General features: G+C 41.6%; 1 protein-coding gene across 4 annotated transcripts in view; it reads right to left on the reverse strand.

The window, feature by feature from the left end:
* Window positions 1-24,382, reverse strand: part of ACACA (acetyl-CoA carboxylase alpha) — a 272,316-nt gene that overhangs the window by 212,768 nt on the left and 35,166 nt on the right. The window contains exon 1 of one of the 4 annotated variants that reach the window (XM_067717547.1): window positions 20,346-20,591. The exons of 2 other annotated variants lie outside the window; for them this stretch is intronic. The gene's annotated coding sequence lies outside the window, so the exon portion shown is untranslated. Of the gene's footprint in view, window positions 1-20,345; window positions 20,592-24,382 lie in introns of those variants that run through there. One more of the 4 variants, XM_067717551.1, reaches the window with a different exon arrangement.

Here is a 24,382-nt window from a genome sequence, read left to right on the forward strand (position 1 = left end):
CATGCGGGCTGCAGTAGTTGTGGCTCACGGGCTCTAGAACGCAGGCTCAGTAGTTGTGGCCCACGGGCTTAGTTGCTCCGCGGCATGTGGGATCTTCCCGGACCAGGGCTCAAACCCGTGTTTCCTACATTGGCAGGCGGATTCTTAACCACTGCGCCACCAAGGAAGTCCCTAGCCAATATTTTATAGTAACTATAAATGGAGTATAACCTTTAAAAATTGTAAATCACTATGTTGTACACCTGTAACATACAATACTGTACACCAACTATACTTCAATTTAAAAAATTATTTAAAAAAAATGTCTAAACTCCATTCCAGATCTTCTGAATCAGAATCCCTGTTTGGTGGCTTCCCTGGTGGCGCAGTGGTTAAGAATCTGCCTGCCAATGCAGGGAACACGAGTTTGAGCCCTGGTCCGGGAAGCTCCCACATGCCGCGGAGCAACTAAGCCCGTGCACCACAACTACTGAGTCTTGCGCTCTAGAGCTCACGAGTCACAACTACTGAGCCCACACGCCTGGAGCCTGTGCTCCACAACAAGAGAAGCCACCCCAATGAGAAGCCCGCACACCGCGTTGAAGAGTAGTTCCCGCTCACCGCAACTAGAGAAAGCCCACACACAGCAACGAAGAACCAATGCAGCCAAAAAAAAAAAAAAAAAACAGAATCCCTGCTGGAGACCCAGATATTTGAATATTAAGTTCCACAACTGATTGAACCTCTTTACATCCATGCTTGAAAACCACTGGTCTAGGGTGGAGAAGAAAAAAGAAGGAAAGAACTTCTTTACACTGATAGGGAAATCCAGAACTTCTAAGAGAGGACCCCAAATGACAAGCAACAAGACTGGGGACAGTGCAGGTATGCCAACTGGCAAATTAGGATGTACCCAATTGTGTAGTCTGAGCTAATACTATTCCCTACAATTGTGGTAGAGAAGGGAGTGAGAAGAGGAAGGGAAAAGTATGTAGTTTGGATGGGATGTAACAAAAGGGGTCAGGGGAGCTGGAGTCAAAACCTAGGACCAAGATCACACTCTGACTCTGACACGTTACTGGCAGTGCAAATTTGAACAAGTCACTTACCATCTCTGAGTCACCTCATCTGTAAAAATAAAAAGAGGTCATATGTACCTCATGGGACTGCTGTGAGGTCTGAGAGTACAGGAAAGGGTTTTACAAGCACTAAACCAGTGTTTTTCAAACTACAGGTTACCAATAATCAGAATACTAAGAAATTAAGTTAATGGGTTACAACCAACATTTTACAAATTAAATATTCAATAGAATAGAAAATGTTGAGTTCACCATACTTCATAAGGATAAATACTGCTTTGTAAAATTTTGTATCAGTTATATATATATGTCATGACATTAATGTCATCTTATTGTGTCCAAAAAGTTAAGTAATTTTTAAAAATTTTTATTGGAGTATAGTTGATTTACAATGTTGTGCTAGTTTCAGGTGTACAGCAAAGTGAATCAGTTATACACATACCAAAAAGTTGTCTTTTGTGTGTGTGTTGTGTGTGTGTGTGTGTGTGTGTGTATTTGGGTTTTTTTTGGTTGTTCCATGCAGCATGCAGGATCTTAGTTCCCCAACCAGAGATGGAACCCATGTCCCCCTGCATTGGAAGCTCGGAGTCTTAACCACTGGACTGCCAGGGAAGTCCCAAAAAGTTAAGTCTTAAACCCACAATTAATCCTCACTCTTCTGCCCCCCCCCACTTTATGCCCTCAAACAAGCACAGTGAGTTAAGTACCTAAACCAATGGCTCTTAAATTTTCTTAAGTCAAGACACTACTAGAAATCTAATAAAAGCTATGGACCCTGTCCTGACAAAAATGTACCCTCACAAACATTTTGCTTGCATACAAGTTTGGTATCCCTAAAGCCTTGCCATGAATTAGGCTAAGACTTTTCCTCTAAGTGGACAAATAATGGAATTGACCCCTGGGGAAGGCTCATATAGCTGCTGTTTTATCCCCTCCAAAAGAAGGCCTTTCCACAGATCCAGTTGTAGGATATTCTGCTTAGTCAAATAAACATTTCCTTCATTATAGCAAATGTTGCCAATGTCAAATTTTCTTTTATTTAAAAATACATATAATTGACCCTTGAACAACAGCAGTGGTTAGGGGTGCTGACCTTCCACACAGTCAAAAAGCCGTGTATAACTTAGAGTGGGCCCTCCGTATATGCAGTTCCTTCAAATCCAAGATTCAGCATCCACAGATGTGACCAACCTTTGGTTCTACAGTAATTGCAGTATTTACTACTGAAAAAAATATCCACGTTTAAGTGGACCCATGCAGTTCAAACCCCTGTTATTTAAAGATCAACTATATATGTTCTTGAACTTTTATTTGGGGACTCTTGAAAATATCTGCAGAAGGCTTTCCATGTTCCTGAAAAATGAGTTAAAGCTAATTATAGATAATGCACTTATTTATTTAGATATTTCTCTAAATAAAATAGAACAGATTTTACCAAACTTAGTAAACATGTTCTCCTTGAATTCAAATGACATGGTATTTTCCAAGCAATTCTAATTAAAGAGGCAGCAATTAGTCTTCATAGCCACTGATAAAAGTATCCAACCTAACACAACATATCCTTGCTCTTTAAGCCATAGTAACTTCATTGAAATTTATTCAGAAAGAATCACTGACTTTTCCTCTTCATTTTTGTCATTTTATTGATGAACTCTTAAATGGATTTTGGTATTAATTCAGTATCCATAAGAGAATTATACACTTTTTCTTAAGCCATATTTTACTTTCCTGCAAGTTTTGAATTTTAAAATGACAAGGACTTGTGTTCCAACTTGTGAGATAAATAATGTATATTCAAAGATAAATAAGATTTGGTCCCTGGCTAAGTGGCTGTGGACACTTAAATAAACAATTACAGTACTATAATAATTTCTAGGTGTAGAAACATAAAAGAAGGGTACATTATCCAAACCTGGAGGTGGTAATGGTGAAGAAAAAGATCAAAGAAGACTGCTTGGAGTGGGAAGGCATTAGCAATGAAGAACTAGGGAGAAAAGCAAGGAGGGAGAGGAAGGAGCATTCCATGTAGAAGAAATCACTGAATAAAGACCTAGATGGGGACTTCGCTAGTGGTGCAGTGGGTAAGATTCTGCACTCCCAATGCAGGGGGCCTGGGTTCTATCCCTGGTCAGGGAACTAGACCCTGCATGCATGCCACAACTAAGAAGCCTGCATGCCACAGCTAAGAAGTCCACATGCTGCAACTAAATGATCCCGCATGCTGCAACTAAATATCCCACATGCCTCAATGAAGATCCTGCCTGCCACAACTAAGGCCCAGCACAGCCAAAATAAATAAATAAATAAATATTTTTTTAAAAAGACCTAGATGGTAGAGGGACTTCCCCAGTGGTCCAGTGGTTAGAACTCCACGCTTCCGCTGCCAGGGCCTGGATTCATTCTTCAAGCCCTGCTCAGGGAACTACACGGGGTGGCAAAAAGAAAAAAAAAAACAGCAACGTATTTCTTTAGGGTATAATAGTCAGAGAAAATAACATGGTATACTTATCTGTCCTATTCCTCATTTCTCAGTCCAGGGATATAGAATATTTATCAAGGAGGAAGCTGGTACAAACTTCTCACCTTTCAAGAAATCTTTAATGAAGTCTTGCCAAACTTTTGGATAAGGATGGTAGGTTGAACACATATCCACTTTTGCTCCTGCCTGAAATCCCACTAAAACAACAATCAAGGAATTTTTTAAAAGCCATAAGCCATAAAAAGACACTCCTTCCCACCTCCCCCCAAAAAAGTCAGGGGAGACAATAGCAAGATAATTTTCTTAGAAGGCAGATGGAAGAGTGATAAATGACTACACAAACCGAAGAAAACTAAATCATGAGCCATCTGTGGTAAACTTAGAATAAATAAAATTTACATCATGGAATCTCCAAAATGTCCAGGAAGTGGAAGTGAAAGATGGAACTATGAAGAGGACTGGCTGAAATTCCATTTCAGAAGCTTCAGATCCTTAGATTTTCTTCCCAGCTGTAAAGCCAGGTGCCTGCTGCTCTACCATCTTGGTAAGAGACTGAAGATTTATACTCTAGAGAGGGTTAAATGGAGGGTTTCTAGGCTGAGGGATGCCAGCAACAGTAAAGGGGAAGGCACCATATTGAAAATGGAGAGATTAAGTAAACATGTTGAGTAAGACCTCCCAGCCTTCTTTCCCTAATTTTCACCCTCCAGGAGGAAAACTGAAGGATCCTTCTTTGCAGAATCTAACCAGACCAACGAAAAAAAGCCTCAAGTAGAACATTAGAGATCCCAAATTAAGATGCCCAATCAGATCACCCACAGTGAAATTAACAGTCAACAAGCCTCATTTATATTTTCATAATCTTGAATCAGCTTTTCAATCCTCTCTAAATTGTAGCAGTCAATTAAGGATTACTAGATGTCTAAGAAAAACCTCCAACATGAAAGAATTTTTAAAAAGTAATGACTACCTGTAGAAAAAAACGCAACTTGGGCTTCCCTGGTGGCGCAGTGGTTGAGAGTCCGCCTGCCGATGCAGGGGACATGGGTTCGTGCCCCGGTCCGGGAAGATCCCACATGCCGCGGAGCGGCTGGGCCCGTGAGCCATGGCCGCTGAGCCTGCGCGTCCGGAGCCTGTGCTCCGCAGCGGGAGAGGCCACAACAGTGAGAGGCCCGGGTACCACAAAAAAAAAAAAAAAAAATGCAACTTGAAGAGATTATGCAAAAAAAAAAAAAAAATTAAAATTAGGGGGAGGGGAGGGGAGGGGAGGAGGGCAACCTGACTTCTGTGGTATTTTCCCCCCAAACACATAACCCTAGTATAATCATGAGAAAACATCAGACAAATTTGAATTAAAGGACATTCTACAAAATACTTGAACAGTCCTCTTCAAAACTGTCAAGGTCATTAAAAAAAAAAGACTAAGAAACTATCACAGATCAGGGGAGACTAAGGAGACATCACCACTAAATGCAATGCCGTTTCTTGGATTAGATCCTGGAACAACAACAATTAAAAAAACACGTAAGTTTTAAAAAAAACTGGGGAAACCTGAGTAAAGTCTATAGTTTAATTAATAGTACTGAACCAATGTTAACTTCTTGGTATTGACAAAAGTACTGCAACTATATAAGATATTAACATTAAGGGAAGGCTGGTGAAGGGTGTGCAGGAAACTTATGTACTCTCTTTACAGCTTTCCTGTAAGTCTAAAGTCACTTCAAAATTCAAAAAAATTTAAAAATTTTAATTTTAAAAGACTATCATTATCCTGAGAGAACTAAGAGAAGATATTACTTACATGAAACACAATGGGATATTTTTAAAAGAAACATTTAAAGAAAAGAAAGAGTTCTCAAAAGTTAAAAATACAATCACAGCAATGAAAATACTCAAAACAGAGTTAGAAGATAAAGTTAAGAAAAATCTTTCATAAATCAGAATAAAAAGACAAAAGGATGGACACAGCCTCATCCACCAGCAGAAGCAAGAACTACAATCCTGTAGCCTGTGGAACAAAAACCACATTCACGGAAAGACAGACAAAATGAAAAGGCAGAGGACTATGTACCAGATGAAGGAACAAGATAAAACCCCAGAAAAACAACTAAATGAAGTGGAGATAGGCAACCTTCCAGAAAAAGAATTCAGAATAATGGTAGTGAAGATGATACAGGACCTCGGAAAAAGAATGGAGGCAAAGACCAAGAAGGCGCAAGAAATGTTTAACAAAGACCTAGAAGATTTAAAGAACAAACACCTAGAAGAATTAAAAAACAAACAAAGAGATAAACAATACAATAATTGAAGTGAAAAATACACTAGAAGGAATCAATAGCAGCATAACTGAGGCAGAAGAATGGATAAGTGACCTGGAAGACAGAATGGTGGAATTCACTGCCACAGAACAGAAAAAAGAAAAAAAAAAATGAAAAGAAATGAAGACAGCCTAAGAGACCTCTGGGACAACATTAAATGCAACAACATTCACATTATAGGGGTCCCAGAAGGAGAAGAGAGAGAGAAAGGACCCGAGAAAATATTTGAAGAGATTATAGTCGAAAACTTCCTTAACATGGGAAAGGAAACAGTCACCCAAGTCCAGGAAGCGCAGAGAGTCCCAGGCAGGATAAACCGAAGGAGAAACATGCCAAGACACATAGTAATCAAACTGACAAAAATTAAAGACAAAGAAAAATTATTAAAAGCAACACGGGAAAAAGGACAAATAACATACAAGGGAACTCCCATACGGTTAACAGCTGATTTCTCAGCAGAAACTCTACAAGCCAGAAGGCAGTGGCAAGATATATTTAAAGTGATGAAAGGGAAGAACAAGATGAAGGAAGTACCAGATGAAGGAACAAGATAAAACCCCAGAAAAACAAGCAAAAAACTCTGTACAACCGGGTTTCCCTGGTGGCGCAGTGGTTGAGAGTCCGCCTGCCAATGCAGGGGACACGGGTTCGTGCCCCAGTCTGGGAAGATCCCACATGCCGCAGAGCGGCTGGGCCCGTGAGCCATGGCCACTGAGCCTGCGCGTCCAGAGCCTGTGCTCCGCAACAGGAGAGGCCACAACAGTGAGAGGCCGCGTACTGCAAAAAAAAAAAAAAAAAAATCTGTACAACCAAGATTATTCTACCCAGCAAGGATCTCATTCAGATTTGATGGAGAAATCAAAACCTTTATAGACAAGCAAAAGCTAAGAGAATTCAGCACCACCAAACCAGCTCTACAACAAATGCTAAAGGAACTTCTCTAAGTGGGAAACGCAAGAGAAGAAAAGGACCTACAAAAACAAACCCAAAACAAGAAAATGGTCATAGGAACATATGTATCAATAATTACCTTAAATGTGAATGGATTAAATGCTCCAACCAAAAGACACAGGCTTGCTGAATGTATACAGAAACAAGACCCACATATATGCTGTCTACAAGAGACCCACTTCAGACCTAGAGACACATACAGGCTGAAAGTCCGGGGATGGAAAAAGATATTCCATGAAAATGGAAATCAAAAGAAAGCTGGAGTAGCAATACTCATATCAGCTAAAACAGATTTTAAAATAAAGAATGCTACAAGACACAAGGAAGGACACTATATAATGTGTCCTTCCTTGTGGACAAGGGATCCACAAGGATCAAGGGATGATCAAGGGATCAATCCAAGAAGAAGATATAACAATTATAAATATATATGCACCCAACATAGGAGCACCTCAATACATAAGACAAATGGTAACAACTATAAAAGAGGAAATCGACAGTAACACAAAAATAGTGGGGGACTTTAACATCTCACTTACACCGAAGGACAGATCATCCAGACAGAAAATTAATAAGGAAACACAAGCTTTAAATGACACAATAGACCAGATAGATTTAATTGATATTTATAGGACATTCCATCCAAAAACAGCAAATTACACTTTCTTCTCAAGTGCACATGGAACGTTCTCCAGATAGATCTCATCTTGGGTCACAAATCAAGCCTCGGTAAATTTAAGAAAACTGAAACTATATCAAGCATTTTTTCCGATCACAATGCTATGAGATTGGAAATCAGTTACAGGGAAAAAAACGTAAAAACCACAAACACATGGAGGCTAAACAATACATTACTTAATAACCAAGAGATCACTGAAGAAATCAAAGAGGAAATCAAAAAATACCTAGAGACAAATTACAATGAAAACACGACACTCCAAAACCTATGGGATGCAGCAAAAGCAGTTCTAAGAGGGAAGTTTATAGCAATACAATCCTACCTCAAGAAACAAGAAAAATCTCAAATAAATGATCTAAACTTACACCTAAAGAACTAGAGAAAGAACAAACAAAACCCAAAGTTAGTAGAAGGAAAGAAATAATAAAGATCAGAGTAGAAATAAATGAAATAGAAACAAAGAAAACAATAGCAAAGATCAATAAAACTAAAAGCTGGTTCTTTGAGAAGATAAACAAAATTGATAAACCTTTAGCCAGACTCATCAAGAAAAACAGGGGGAAAAAAAAAAGAGAAAAGGATGAATAATAAGAGAGAAAAGATGAGAGTATTAGAGAACTTATTCAGAAGGTCCAACATATGAAGAAGAGGCGTTCCCAAAAGCAGGAACAGAACAAAATAGTGGAAAGCCTTTAACTGATGTAATAATTCAATAAAGTTCCTAAAACTGAAATGCATAATTGCCAGATTAAGAAGGTCCATCAAAGGCATACTACAACAAACAAAAACAGACACCAAGGGACATCACTGAAATTTAAAAAAGTGAAGACAAAGAGAAGATCCTATAAGCCTCCAGAGAGGAAAGAAAGGCCACGTACAAAGGAGCAAGAATCAGAATGCCCTTCAGACTTACCAACAAAAACAGTGGAAGCCTAAAGGTAGTGAAACAATGCCTTCAAAATTCTGAAGGAAAATTATTTCAAACCTAAAATTCTAGATCCAATCAATGTTTCAACAACTGTGAGGATAAAGATAGTTTTAGACAGAAAAAATCTCAAAATAATTACCTCCTAGAATGAAGCAATTAGAAACATATTTCATTTTACAAACGGCAGTGCCATAATTGATACAGCCAAGAATCATAAATGTATGTTAAAACCACTGGGTAAGAGATTATTCAAAAACAGGATATTCCTGTGGTCTTAAAAAAATCACCTTACAGAAGAAGACTCTGGGAAGATGGTATAGTAGGAAGTACTAGGACTCTGTCTCCCTACCTAGACAACACTTGCACCGGCAGAATCTGTCTGATGTAACTATTTTGGAATACTGGAATCTACTGAAAGCTTGCAACTTCCAGGGGCAGATTTTGGAGGTTAATTGTGGTTAATTATGGTCAATTGCATTTCTTAGTATAGCAGCAGCTATCCATCCACCACCCTCAGTTACATGGCAGTTATCACCCAACTGTGTACATGTTTCTGGAGCAACACACATGCAGGTTGCGGGAGCCAAGTGGGAGAAAATAATCCTGTCTTCCAAACACTGGGGATCTGTGCTCTGATCACTGATTGCTGTTTCTGATCACATAGGTGGAGACAAAGAGGTAGACAGCCACAATTGTTACACCTCCTCTCACTGTTGCAAGTCCCTCCTCCTCTAGCTGAAGTGACTTCTAGGGGACTTAAAGAACCAGTGCCTTTTTATGTCCCCTTCATTTTCCTTTTTCCCCCGTTTGGGAGCCAGACACTAAACACTAGTACATTCAAAAACTACTGCATATACAGGGAAAAATTAGAAAGTGACTTAACATGCCCAGAGGAAGACTCAGGAAAAGACTTGAAGAGACCTAAAGTTTATACCTCAGGTTGACCTTCAACACAGAGACAGCCTACAACAGTCAAAAAAACAAAAATCATGATAAGAAAGCATCAAATTCTGGGAAGAAAGAGAATCTGATTTCCAGAGTTACCACATTATTAGAATCAAATGTCCAGTTTTCAACAAAAGATCACAAGGCATACAAAGCAAGAGGAAAATATGGCCATTTCAAAAACAAAAAACAAAAAACTTAAACCAACAGAAACTGTTCCTAAAAAATACCAGAAAGCAGATATTCTAGACAAAAATGTTAAAACAACTGTTTAAAAGTTACTCAGAGAACTAAAGGAAGATGGGGAGAAAGTCAAGAAAACAATGTCTAAATAAAATGGAAATATGAATAAAGAACTAGAAAACCTAAAAAGAAACCAAAAAGAAATTCTGCAGCTGAAAAGTACAATAACTGAAATGAAAAATTCACTAGGGGACTTAAAGGCAAACTTGAGCAAGCAGAAGAAAGAATCTGCAAACTTTAAGACAGAACATGTAAATTATCAAGTCTGAGAACAGAAAGAAAACAGATTGAAGAAAAGTGAACAGAGACTAAGGGAGCTGTGGGACACCATCAAGAAACCAAAATATGTATTGTGAGCTCTCAGAAGGAGAAGTGAGAAAATAACAGAAAATATTTGAAGAAATAATGGCTGAAAACTTCCCAAATTTGATGAAATACATGAATATAAACATAAAAGAAGCTCAACAAACACCAAGGGAGACAAACTCAAAGTGAGCAACATAGACATACTTTATAATCAAACTTTTAAATGTCAAAAGACAAGGAGAGAATCTTGAAAGCAGCAAGAGAAAAATGACTCATCACATACAAGAAAACCTCAGTAAGATTATACGCAGATTTCTCATCAGAAACTTTGGAGGCCAGAAGGCTGTGGGCCAATATAGTCAAAGAGCTAAAATAAAAAGCTATCAACCAAGAATCCTATATCCAGCAAAGCTGTCCTTCAAAAGAGAGGGAGAAATTAACACATTCCCAGATAAACAAAAGCTGAGAGAGTACATTACCACCAGACTTCCCCTGCAAGTAATGCTTAAGGGAGTCCTTTCAAGGTGAAATGAAAGGACACAGACAGTAACTCGAACCCACATAGAGAAGTAAAGATTTCAATAATGGTAAATATATGGGTAATTACAAAAACTAGCATTATTGTAATAATGATTTATAACTTATGTTTTGTTTTCTACAAGATCGAAGAGACTAATACATTTAAAGAAAAGCAACAATCGTTAATCTAAAAACTAGTATTATTGTTACGTTGGTTTGTAACTCCAAATCTTGTTTTCACATAATTTAAGAGACTAATGCATTTAAAATAATTATTAGTGTATGCTTTGGGGCACACAATGTATTAAGGTGTAATTTTGTGACATCAGCAACCAAAAGAGGTAAGGACAGACCTGTAAAGGAGCAGAGTTTTGGTATGTTATTGAAGTTAAGCTAGTATAAATTCAAATTATGGTGTTATAACTTTAGCATTTGTTAAACATAATACCCATGGTAACCACTAATAGCTACAGAAAATATACAAAAGGAAATGAGAAAGAAATTTAAACATCTCACTATAAAAACACAACTAAACACCAAAAAAAAAAACCCCACAAAAATACAAAAGAAAAATAAAAGGTTTAATACCTACAAATTCAGTGCAATCCCTATCAAAATCTCAAGGACATTTTTTGCAAAAATAGGAAAAACCTATCCTAAAATTCATATGGAATCTCAAGGGATCCTGAATAGCCAAAAAACATCTTGAAAAAGAACAAAATGGAGGACTCACGCTTCTGATTTCAAGACCTGCTACAGAGCTACCATAATCAAAACCATACGGTATTGGCATAAAGACAGACGTAAAGACCAGTGGGATACAGTAGAGATCCCAGAAATAAACCCTTGCATTTTTGGTCAAATGATATTTGACAAGGGTGTCAAGACCATTTAATGGGGAAAGGACACCTTTTTTTCAACAAATGGTGCTGGGAAAACTGGATCTCCACATGCAAACAAATGAAGTTGGATACTTACCTAAGACCATATACAAAAATTTAACTCAAATGGATCAAAGACCTAACGTAAGACCTAAAACAATAAAACGCTTAGAAGAAAACATAGAACAAAAGCTTCACAACATTGGATTTGGCAAAAATTTCTTGGCTATGCCATCAAAAGCACAGGTAACAAAGGAAAAAAAATAGACAAATTGGACTTCGTAAAAATTAAAAAAAGTTTGCACATTAAAAGATTCTATCAGGGCTTCCCTGGTGGCGCAGTGGTTGAGAGTCCGCCTGCCGATGCAGGGGACATGGGTTCGTGCCCCGGTCTGGGAAGATCCCACATGCCGCGGAGCGGTTGGGCCCGTGAGCCATGGCCTCTGAGCCTGCGTGTCCGGAGCCTGTGCTCCACAAAGGGAGAGGCCACAACAGTGAGAGGCCCGCATACCGCTAAAAAAAAAAAAAAAAAGGCTCTATTAACAGGGTAAAAAGACAATCCAAAGAATGGGAGAATATATTTGCAAATCATATATCTGATAAGGGATTAATATCCAGAATATATAGAGAACTCCTAAAACTCAACAACAAAAAACAACCCAGTTCAGGGACTTCCCTGGTGGTCCAGTGGTTAAGACTCCACCTTCCAATGCAAGGGACACGTGCTTGATCCCTGGTCAGGGAACTAAGATCCCACATGCCCAAGGAAACTAAGCCCGTGCTCCATAACTACTAAGCCCGTGTGCGCCACAACTAGAGAGAAGCTTGTGCACCACAGTGAACAGCCCACATGACGTGACCAAAAAAAAAAAGGATCTCATGTGCCGCAACTAAGACCCAACACAGCCAAAAATAAATAAACAAATAAATAAATAAATATTTTTTAAAAAACATAAATCAATTCAAAAATGGGTGAAGGACTTGAAGAGACTTCTCTCCAAAGAAACATACGAATGGCCAATAAGCACAACATCAATATCCTCAAATTACTTACCATTAGGGAAATACAAATCAGAACTAAAATGAGAAGACACTCCACAGTAATTAGGATGACTACTATCAAAGACACAGAAAACTGGGCTTCCCTGGTGGCGCAGTGGTTGAGAGTCCGCCTGCCGATGCACGGGGACACGGGTTCGTGCCCAGGTCTGGGAAGATCCCACATGCCGTGGAGCGGCTGGGCCCGTGAGCCATGGCCGCTGAGCCTGAGCGTCCGGAGCCTGTGCTCCGCAACAGGAGAGGCCACAACAGTGAGAGGCCCGCGTATCGCAAAAAAAAAAAACAGAAAACAAGTGTTGGTAAGGATGTGGAGAAATCAGAACTCTTCAGGTGCTGTTGGTGGGAATGTAAACTGGTACAGCTACTGTGGAAAACAGTAATGGTGGTTCCTCAAAAAATTCAAAATAGAATTGTCGTATGATCCAACAATTCCACTTCTGGGTATACACCCAAAAGAACTGAATGCAGGATCTGAAAGAGATATTTGTACACCCATGTTCTTAACAGCATTATTCAGAGTAGCTATAACTTGGAAAAAACTCCAAGTGTGCACTGATGGATGAATGGATAAGTAATATATGATATATACATACAATATTATTCAACCTTAAAAAGCAATATGCTACAAAGTGAATAAATCTTGAGGATGAAATAAGTCAGTCACAAAATGACAAATACTGTATGACTCCACTTATATGAGGTACTTACAGTAGTCAAAATCATAGACCGAAAGTACAATGGTGGTTGATGGGGGCTGAGGGAGAGGAAAATGAGTTATTGTTTAAAGGGTATAGAGGTTCAGTTTTACAAGGTGAAAAAAGTTCTGGAGATAGATGGCAGTGATAGTTGCACAGCATTATGAATGTACTTAATACCAAACTGTACATTCTTAAATGGATAAGATGGTAAATTTTAGGACTTCCCTGGTGGCACAGTGGTTAAGAATCCGCCTGCCAATGCAGGGGACACAGGTTCAATCCCTGATCTGAGAAGATCCCACGTGCCGCAGAGCAACAAAGCCTGTGCACCACAACTACTGAGCCCACATGCCACAACTACGCACCTAGAGCCCGTGCTCCACAACAAGAGAATCCACCATAATGAGAATCCCGCTCACAGCAATGAAGAGTAGCCCCCCACCTCAGGCTTCCCTGGTGGCGCAGTGGTTAAGAATCCGCCTGCCAATTCAGGGGACACGGGTTCGAGCCCTGGTCCAGGAAGATCCCACATGCCGCGGAGCAACTAAGCTTGTGCACCACAACTACCGAGCTTGCACTCTAGAGCCCACAAGCCACAACTACTGAAGGCCGCGTACCTAGCACCCGTGCTCCACAACGAGAAGCCACTGCAATGAGAAGCCCACGCACCGCGTGCAAGAGTAGCCCCTGCTCACTGCAACTATAGAAAGCCCCCGCGCAGCAACAAAGACCCAACTCAGCCAAAAATAAATAATTTTTAAAAAAGATGGTAAATTTTGTTATATATATTTTACCACAACAAAAAAAACTGGAAAGTCACCTCACAGATTACATGTTAATTACAAAAGGGAACAGGGATTTTTACAATGAAGAAATATGGTGGACACCATCATAACTAGGTGTTCAAATTAAACTTCACCAATAACAGGACAAATGGACATTAGGTGCTTCTTGGTGTGATGCAGTTAGAAGTATACGATACTACGAATGTAGTATTTTTGACAAAGATGGTTAACTTCAATCTAATAATGATGAAATTGTCAAACAAACCCAGGTTATAGGAACTTTTACAAGACAACTGACTTGGAGTCTTTAAAAATGTCAATGAAAGATAAATGCTATGAAAGACAAAAAAAGAGTAGGGTGACTGTTCTACATTAAGGAGACTAAATACACTTGAGAACCAAGCGTAATAAATGACTCTTGACTGGATCATTAATTAAAACGTACACAGTTATAGGGAATTCCCTCAGTCCAGTGGTTAGGACTCAGCACTTTCACTGCTGAATTCAATCCCTGATCGGGGAACTAAGATCCTGCAAGCTGCACAGCGTGGCCAAAAACAAAAACAAACAAAAAAACCATACACAGTTATAAAGGACATTACTGGGTCAAGTGCAGAAATGTAAAAAAAAAAAATATATATATATATATATATACACATATATATATACACATATATATATATTAGATACTGTATGCCTATATATTAGATATATGAACGTTAAATTTGGGGAATCTATAATGGTAAGTGGAAAAATATTTACCTCCCATGCACGCTTTCTCAGGATGCCACTGGAGAATATTCTCCACCAAAATGAGGGAATAAACCAATAATGGGGAAAACATGGGAAATAATTTCTCCATAGCAGAGTAGAAATAAAGAGAACCCCCAGAATGACAGTGAAGAGTAAGCCAGGACAACAGCTATGTACTGGAAGTAGAAGGCAGACAATTTATAGGTTGGAGCCAGTCAGAAGACTCTAAGATTTTACAGAAGATAAAAATTAATAGAATAGCTGATCATCTCAACATTCTCAGAAATTTAGAAAATGATGAAGAGTAAGGTTGAATAAATGACAGATCGGTACAGAGAAAACTAAGCAAAAAAAAAAAAAATCAAGACCATTATTAACTCCAAGGAAAGAGTTGTACAGGAAAGAAATCATGGGATTTTATGCAACCAAATTGTGTATAGCAGTTACACATTCATAAAACTGTAAAGACTGAATATTGATAGAACAAAAGTTACAACATAACTTGACTGCGTAGTTGATAGTGGGAGATGGGAAAGGCAAAGGTGAACAGTGAGGGTAAGGAGAGGAAAGAGAACCAAATCCTCATCTTCCACAGTAGGAATCCAATTAATACCTAAAAATGAAAAATCAAGATGTAGGAAGACCAGTTTTTTATTTACAGACAAAGGGGTGTAAGAAATATATCAGCTAAAATAAATGAAAGTGGGAAGGGGCTAAGGACTGCTGTTTTATTGTAACAAACTTTGTGGAACAATATGACTTTTATTTTTTTATTTTTTTAATAAATTTATTTATTTATTTATTTTTGGCTGTGTTGGTTCTTCGCTGCTGCCCGCAGGCTTTCTCTAGTTGAGGCGAGCGCGGGCTATTCTTCATTGCGGTGAGCGGTCTTCTCATTGCGGTGGCTTCTCTTGTTGCAGAGCATGGGCTCTAGGTGCGAGGGCTTCAGTAGCTCTGGCACGCGGGCTCAGTAGCTCTGGCACGCGGGCTCAGTAGCTGTGGCTCATGGGCTCTAGAGCACAGGCTCAGCAGTTGTGGCACACGGGTTTAGTTGCTCCACGGCATGTGGGATCTCCCCGGACCAGGGATCGAACCCGTGTCCCCTGAATTGGCAGGCAGACTGTTAACCACTGCACCACCAGGGAAGTCCCAATATGACTTTTAAACTATGTACACATATCACTCTGATGAAAATAAAAATGTAAACAGTTCATCCTATAATGTTAAGTGAAGAAGCCAAAGATGAAGAATGGTGTGTAAAGTAAGTATAATTTGTATTAAAAAGTTGGCAGAGTGGGAAGAGAATACATGAGCATCTGTTTGAATATGAATAAAATCTTTGGTAATTATTAAGAAATAATTAACTTGAAATTTAAATTAACATGTCTGATAATTACTATTAAGAAATTATAACAAGAAATAAATAACACTGCTTGACTCTGGTAAGGGGAACTGAGTGGCTGCAAGACAGTTAGGACAGAGCCTGTCACTGTATACGCTTTTGTACATTTAAAATTTTGAACTATGTGAACATATTACTTATGTATTAGCATAACTAAAGATTTTAAATAAGTTTAATAAAAGGCTTTACCCATTAGTTTCATGCTACTCTGACTCATCTCATATCTGCCTGAGCATTTAAGTAGACAAATGGCACGTCATTCACTCATTTATTAATATGTGTTACTGTGTAACTGACTCTGTCGTCTCCTCAATGAATAGCTGGAAGTTTTCAACAGGAGTATCAGATAAAATATTTTCATATTAAGTGTAAAGCTGGACTAGAAAAATCCTAAGGTACATTCAAAAACTAAAAGTTCTCTTCAGTACTCGGATTTTTATAAAATGGAATCAAAGGGAAATTAAACAGCTTGCCTTGTCAGGCCCAGGTACTACTAAATGCTGAAGCACAAAACACAAACAACCCAGCTATCTGTCATCTTGATGCCAATTTACTGATATAACACCTAGTAAACTTAAAAACTAATCAAGCTCCTATCAACCTACTAACCCCCCAACATGTGTGCCAACTTATATGACTTAAGGACAGATTTGAGCAGTCTACAAAAACTGAGGGTAATTTTTAGGAACTCCATTAATGAGTGCACTCTCTATTTCTACCATAAGAGATAGCCAAATATTCATAAATGAAACCTTATACTTCTTGAAAAAAATTCTCTAAAACTGAGTCTGCTTTTCAAACTTAACTCCATGAATTCATTCAGAATTTTCAAACTTCATGTTACCATTTCCAAAAATGAAAATCATTATACAAGCTTATTCTGTCTGGGATGACCACTCTGCCACGCAATTTCAATTCCTGATGTCATGTGATGGTAAACACTACTGTGGTTCCTTATATAAAGGAGGGTGAGTGCAGCATGCTGAAAGGATGGAATAAGCCTAAATCCCAAATAACATCATTGGAAGGCCGAACCAATTGGGACCACCAACCTTTGGGTAAGGCATTAACATCCCTTGTTGTTGAAGTCTCTTTTCACTTGCTTCCTTAAACATCCTGAGACTAGAGGCTAGATGGCTTTATGGTAGCGTGAGTAAATAACAAACTGGTAAGAGAACTGGGTATCATTAGAGCATACACAGTAAGATTGACTTGTTGAACTCATAAAAACCCATGCCCTATCAATCAGATTCATACTCTTTGTGTAAGTGAAGTGGCCTTATGACACTACTTGTCATAGTTTCCTCTATTTAACATCATCTCACACAGTCCATTAGATCCAAGTAAAGTAGTGAATACTCACTAAATTTTAAAATTAGTGAAACAAACAAAAAACGAGTTAAGCAATAATCTGTTAAAGTGGAAGATCAATGAAGGCTTCCTTTAAAAATGTTACTCACGGGCTTCCCTGGTGGCGCAGTGGTTGAGAGTCCGCCTGCCGATGCAGGGGACACGGGTTCGTGCCCCGGTCCGGGAATATCCCACATGTCGCGGAGCGGCTAGGCCCGTGAGCCATGGCCGCTGAGCCTGTGCGTCCGGAGCCTGTGCTCCGCAACGGGAGAGGCCACAACAGTGAGAGGCCCGCGTACCGCAAAATAAATAAATAAATAAATAAAATAAATAAAAATGTTACTCACCTCAATAGTTAAATTTTTTTTGGCCAGTGAGTGTTTGGTGTTCATTTACTTCTTCACAATCTTATTGTTTTAAGGGCTTGGAAAGACGCTTGATGTGTATCTGCTGTTATTATTAATCTTTAAGAACATGTTAGAAATGATATAAAAACCTTTTTCTGAATTGTAAAAAGACTCCTCCAACTAGAAATACTAAATTCCAATGTATTATTCCAACAACTTTTATTTTAATTTACTTCTTTTCTAAACCAAGACTTTTAGGATATTAGCTATCAAAAAAAAATTTTTTTTTTAAGAAAAAAACCACTAGCCCCAGACCTGTTAAACCAGTCTGTGTGACAGGTAAAAAAGTTTCCTAGAGCTTCCCTGGTGGCACAGTGGTTAAGAATCCACCTGCCAATGCAGGAGACACGGGTTCGAGCCCTGGTCCGGGAGGATCCCACATACCGCGGAGCAGCTAAGCCCGTGTGCCACAACTACCAAGCCTGTGCTCTAGAGCCCATGAGCCACAACTACTGAGCCCATGTGCCGCAACTACTGAAGCCCACGTGCCTAGAGCCCGTGCCCTGCAACAAGAGAAGCCACTGCAATGAGAAGCCCACACACCACAACGAAGCGTAGCCCCGACTCGCCGCAACTAGAGAAAGCCTGCGCGCAGCAAGGAAGACCCAACGCAGCCAAAAATAAATAATTTTTTTAAAAAAGTTTCCTAGTCATTGACTGAAAAGGAAATAGAATGTTACGTAGTGATCTACACCTGAACCATGTCCACAGCACTTTGAAAAGGTAAGGATCTGATGAGAGAGTTTTAAGGCTGGCTTTCGCAATGCCAGTTCTTTGACATAATCTAGTCATCTGAACTATAAGATCATTAAGCCAAATGTCACAATTTCTCAGTATTTCTTCAAACTTTAAAAATAATTAAATCTTATGCTAGATGTATTTCTATTCTGCACTGGTAATTCAAAACAAAACTTCTACAACATGTAAACACAAGGGACTTCATAAATTCTTTGCCTTTGACATCTTTCATATGCCATTTTCCAATGTTTGGTAATTTTTTTGGAGTCACAAGAGTCCTCCTGTTATTGGAAATGAGGAAACCGAGGCAGGAGAAGAGAGTTGCTATTTTGTAGTAAGCAGGCATCCTGCTCTATTAGACCACAGTGCTTTTTTAAAAGTGCCTATCAAGGGGCTTCCCTGAGCTTCCCTGGTGGCGCAGTGGTTGAGAGTCTGCCTGCCGATGCAGGGGACACGGGTTCGTGCCCCGGTCCGGCAAGATCCCACATGCCGCGCAGCGGCTGGGCATGTAAGCCATGGCCGCCGAGCCTGCGTGTCCAGAGCCTGTGCGCCGCAATGGGAGAGGCCACAACAGTGAGAGGCCCACGTACCACACACACACAAAAAAAGTGCCTATCAAATAGGCAGCACAGAAAGCCTTCTCCTCACAGACATCCAAGGCATCCCCACCAAGAAGCAAGAGACAAAGCAGAGAATTCCTACCCCCCCCACCCCCCAGGAAGAAGAAAGCATGTAACCAAAGCATGCTTCTCAATCTGCACTGTGGACTGGGAGGAAAAAAAAGAATGAAAACAGATTCAAGGGGGACCAACTTCTGAGACTCAAGACTAGGCTATTAGGTTTGTTTCACACATTGGGAAATTACTGAAACACTGCTTAAGGAGAAATGGAATCAGGAATTCCTGGGGTCTTTTGATTTCAATCTTAAACCCCCAAACAAAAACACCTAAAGTTAAAGTATTTCGGCAACCTGAGCAGTTTTTAGCTTATTCTTACTTGTTTCTATAAAACCCACAAGGCCTACTTGGAGTCCCTGATATTTAGAGCTGATTCCAAGTGTCGGCTAGCGGCCACCTTCCCGCGTCCAAATCCAAAAATAATGTTGGCGCTGACCCGGGCAAGACCTTCAGGCACGTTTTCCTCTGGAATCATTAGCCTCACACCACCTTGCGACGTCCTATCTCCGATAGCTTCCCTTGGTAAGTATGGCAAAGGTGAGGGATAGAGTTAAGAGCAGGCATGTACCTTTACTACGTCCCACACAGAAAACATAATAAAACCCTGGGAGCAGGAACTGGCAAGGGACACCTCGTCCGGCCCTGGCTCCCACCACGATACAAAGACACAGCGAGAGCAACAGAAGCCCGGGTCTCTGCACCCCACACCTCACTCTGCAAAAGAGGCAGAGTTCCAGCGCAACTGAACCCAACCCTCAACATCCCCTTCCCACGTGGGTCCTTCTCCCTTTCCCGAGCGCAGGGTCCCATTAGAGACAGGGGTCTGGAAGGGATCAGACCACGCCGGGGCTGGGGCGGGAGGATGAGGGGACCCGCTCCAGGCAGTCTCACCAGCCCCTTCCTAGAGGCCCTGGGCTGTACACCTCCCAGTTCCGGGGTCTGAGTTCCCACGCCCGGAGACCCCAGGCCCCCCAGGTCTCCCCAGAGGGGAACTCGAGGCCCCAGAACTGCGGGGAGGGCTGGGCTGCCAAGCACCGGGTCCAGACGGGATGGAGTCCGGGCCGCGTGCAGCGGAAGATGGGAGGCGGCCCCTCGCAGCCGCCGCCCCTCCCCGGGGCCCAGCCTCTCCCGGTCCCGGATCGCAGGCTCCGGGGCGGCCCTCCCCTCACCTCAAGGCGGCGGCGGCGTCCGAGGTCCGGCGGTACCGGAGCCCCTGCGCGGAGGCGGTGCTGGGCGGGAGGAGACGCCGGCAGCCCCGGCGATGGCTGACAGCCGCGCAACACCAGGCCGGCCCGGCACGGCACACGGGGGAGGGGCGGGGCTTCACGGTGCCGGCCCCGCCCCGCCCCCGCTCCCACCTCAGCCGGCGAGCCCCGTGAGGTGACTACGTCCGGGGTTACTCGAGGCCGTTCACCTCCGACCCCGCTCCCGGCGGCGGCGCGGTCCGGGTGGCAGCCGGGAGAGGCGCGGGCCGGGAGGGCCCGGCGACAGCCAATGGGAGAGAGGCGCGGGGCGGGGCGACGTGAGGCGATGCAGATGGTCCGAGCGCCGCTCTGCCATTCGGGGCCCAGCGGCTAGAGGGCGGGCGGGTCCCGGGTGGCCGCGGGCCCCTTCTCCGGGGGCGGTGTGCGGCCGGCCGGGCGCCTCCCCCTCCCGGCAGATGGGGGAATGGGGGACTGGCCCCACACGCCCCTCCCACCCCTGAGAGACGCGGGGGTCTGCCGGCTCGCTGCGCGGGAACGGAGCCCGGAAGGGATCAGGACTGACTGGGGCTGGCGGTGTGCGTGAACACCTCACCGTGTTCAATCCCAGCGCCCCGAAGAGGTGGGTATCGCATCCGTGAATTGCCCAGGATCACACAGCGTGGTTTCCAAGTTAGTGCAGGCAAATTAACGCCTGTTCTGGGACAACATAACCGGCCTCGCTGGGCTTGCCCGCCCCAAAGGAGTCTGAGGGGCTGGATCCTGAAGCATTGAGGGGAAGCCTCGATGAAGGAAGCTCTGTAAGAAGAGCAGGGTGCCAAAGGACAGGCTCCTGTGCCTGCCCCGAGCCCGGAAAGTGATGGCAGTCAACTCCTGACTTCTCCGAAAGGAGCGTGCCTCCCCACCTCCACGGTGGTTACACCAGGCCTTTGAGAAGCAGCCAACCAATTTTTCTAGTTTTGCCAGTTATTTTATAGCAGGACTTTCATGGTGGCTGTGTGTCGAAAATTAATAGTAACTGGAAAGAGTCCCAACATATAATACAACTATAGGGCAGGAGAGAAAGAAAATTAGAGAAAATTGCACTTCAGAAGAATGGGTGAGTTTAACTCCTTCCAACCCTGCCCAGAGTACTTTTCTGATCCTTGCACAAGCTTGTGCTAAAGGTCCAGAGGCACAGAGGATGACAGTTTGGTGCCAGAAGAAGTTCTGTGCCAGAGGGCAAAAAGTGAATAGGGTATAGATACACCACCTGAGGTCAGAAGTTCTTGGGTGGAAGCAGAAGCAGGAGGATGGAAAGGGTGGTCAACAGGAAAGAGTATTCATCTAGGAGCCCTCGTCATACCACTAGGTGCTGGCTCCTCCAAGAGTTTACCAACCTACTTTAAAATAATAGAGACTGGAAACAGAAATTTAGAAAGAAAATGTGAACTTTACAGAGAAGTGACCCATGTTTCACAATAACTGTCATTAGGTACATCTGTCAGTTGAACAAAGAGCGGAAAATCACGATGTAAAGATAACTGAGCAAAACCTCAAGGTTTAACAAGATGTTTGACTTGACTGACTCGCAGAAAAAAAAAAAAGTCCTGGGAAGAGGGAAGCTTTGCCTCTCCCTGATAGTGCTCTGTGAAAGAAGTGACTTTGTAAAGATCCAGAAATCTTGAGGTTGCCTGTTTTATTTTTCATCTACCTTTCCTAGTTCCTATTACTTATAATAGGTTCTTTCTTAGCGGTGTTGCTGTTTATCAGCCTCAGGAGCACTGCAAAACCAGGGAGTGGTGCTCAAAAACTGTCCTTATGGGAAACTTCAGCAAGCCCTTACATGGCCTGCTTTTTGACCTCACTGAACTTTTGAAGTAACTGAGCTCTCTAAAGAACTAGCCAAGGAAAGGCCTAATGAATGAGCTGCCGTGAAAGAAAATGAAGAATGAGTTAGGATACACCACTTACATATGATATAATAATCTAATTATTGTTATCAAACGGTAAGACAACTGGGCAGAGAGGTATGTCTCTAAGACAGTACACCTGGAATTTTAACACCTCCTAAGTGTTGTGCTGTTTGGTGCATGCCACAACCTGCCTATCTCTACTACAGGCTCTTTAGAGCTGTTTCATGGGTACTGGCCACACAAGCTTGTGTCTGTAAAAAGTGGAGGAGGAAAGCTGAAGGGTGGAGAGAACTTTATACAAGACTAACAGGTGTGACAGAAGGGAGTGAGTGGCACATTTCGAGATGCTGAAACTAGAGGCTGTAATGGGCTGAATTGTGTTCTAGGCTGAATTGTGTTCTAAAATTTCTATGTCCAAGTCCCAACCCCCAGCACCTCAGAATGTGAGTATATTTGGAGATAGGCTCTTTCTTTAAATAGGAAATTGAATTAAAATGAGGTCATTAGGTGGGCCCTAATTCCAAATGACTGGTGTCCTTATAAGAAGAGGAGATTAGGACACAGACACACATACAGGGAAGACCATCTGTGAATCACAGTTGATGAAGCACTTACCAGAATGTGGCTGTTTTGCTGGAGAAGATGGCCATCTACAAGCCAAAGAGAGAAGCCTGAGAAGAAACCAACTCTGCTGACACAATCTTGGACTTACAGCCTCTAGAATTGTGAAGAAATTAACTTCTATTGTTTAAGCCATCCAGTCTGTAATACTCTATTACGGCAGCCCTAGAAAACTAATAAAAGTTCCCAAATATCAAATGGCCTTCAGGTTTTTCAAGAAGGTTAGATAAAGTTATCAGGGACTTTTTCCTAAGAATTCTAGCTACCTTCCAACCTTAAAGATGGTCTCTCGGGACTTCCCTGGTGGTCCAGTGGGTAAGACTCGGCATTCCCAATGCAGGGGGCCCAGGTTCTATCCCTGGTCGGGGAACAAGATCCCACATGCATGCCACAACTAAGAGTCTGCATGCCACAACTAAAAGATCCCGCACGCCGCAACTAAGACCTGGCACACCCAAAATAAATAAATAAATAAATAAATTTTTAAAAAAAAAGATGGTCTCTCACCCTACTACAGGGAAAATAAGAAAAGCCTGAGGGCATCCCTGTCTTTAAGATGATCCCAATCTAGTTGGGAAGACAAAACTAAACACCAAAACAGAGCGTCTAGATCTTATTCCTTAAATGATAACCATGTAAGTTTTATAAGAGCCATAGATAGGAGAGAATAAATTCTCAAATCTGAGTAAGCCCAGAAATACATAACAGTATGTGTGTCATTGTCTGGGACATTTTAGCACTTCATTGTCAATTCTACTTTAGTTTATGGTAGTGTTTCTCAAAGTATGTTCCACAGACCATCTTGAAACAGAATCAGTAGGTGCTTGTTAAAAATACAGATTCCCAGCCCCACTGTAGACTTCTTTTTAAAGCAGTAATTATTCACCCTGGAGTTAAGAACAACAGTTTAGTTTAATTTAATTTAAACAGTTTAATTTATCATTATTGTCCCCCTCTTTGCTACCACATGTCTCTGATAAACAGCAATGTGTCCTACACACCTGTACTTCCTGGACAGGAAAGTCTGTCAGGTCAGGCCAAAGTTGAACCAAAGGAGGAAAGAAAGCGCCCGAATAGAAAATGGACCCATGAAGAGCACCCTGTCCTGGTGGCTCTCTGGCCATGGTTCCAAATTCCTTAAGTGGCAATGTCAGTGATGGACCTTTAAGACAGAGGATAGGGGATACACTGGGATGTTATTTCCCACTGGTTCCCAATATAGAACATATACTCTTATCCGGCTTCCAGCTCTTGCCATGCTTACTCTTACCTTTGCTTATGCTGGCAAACTCATCCTTCCCCCTTCCTAATTTTCTGAATTTTTCTAGTCCTTAGGAGCCCATTTTCTCTAAGAAGATCTCTTTTACATGTCCAGCTCCTACTGATTTATCCTTCCTCTGAATTCCTCTAGCAATCTGGTCACCACCACGTGGTTCAGCATTAGCCTAAAATTTTTTGTGTCTATGTTGGTTTTAGCTCTCCAGCTGA

This window comes from Pseudorca crassidens, chromosome 19 (assembly GCF_039906515.1).
Source record: "Pseudorca crassidens isolate mPseCra1 chromosome 19, mPseCra1.hap1, whole genome shotgun sequence".
NCBI classification, from domain to species: domain Eukaryota; kingdom Metazoa; phylum Chordata; class Mammalia; order Artiodactyla; family Delphinidae; genus Pseudorca; species Pseudorca crassidens.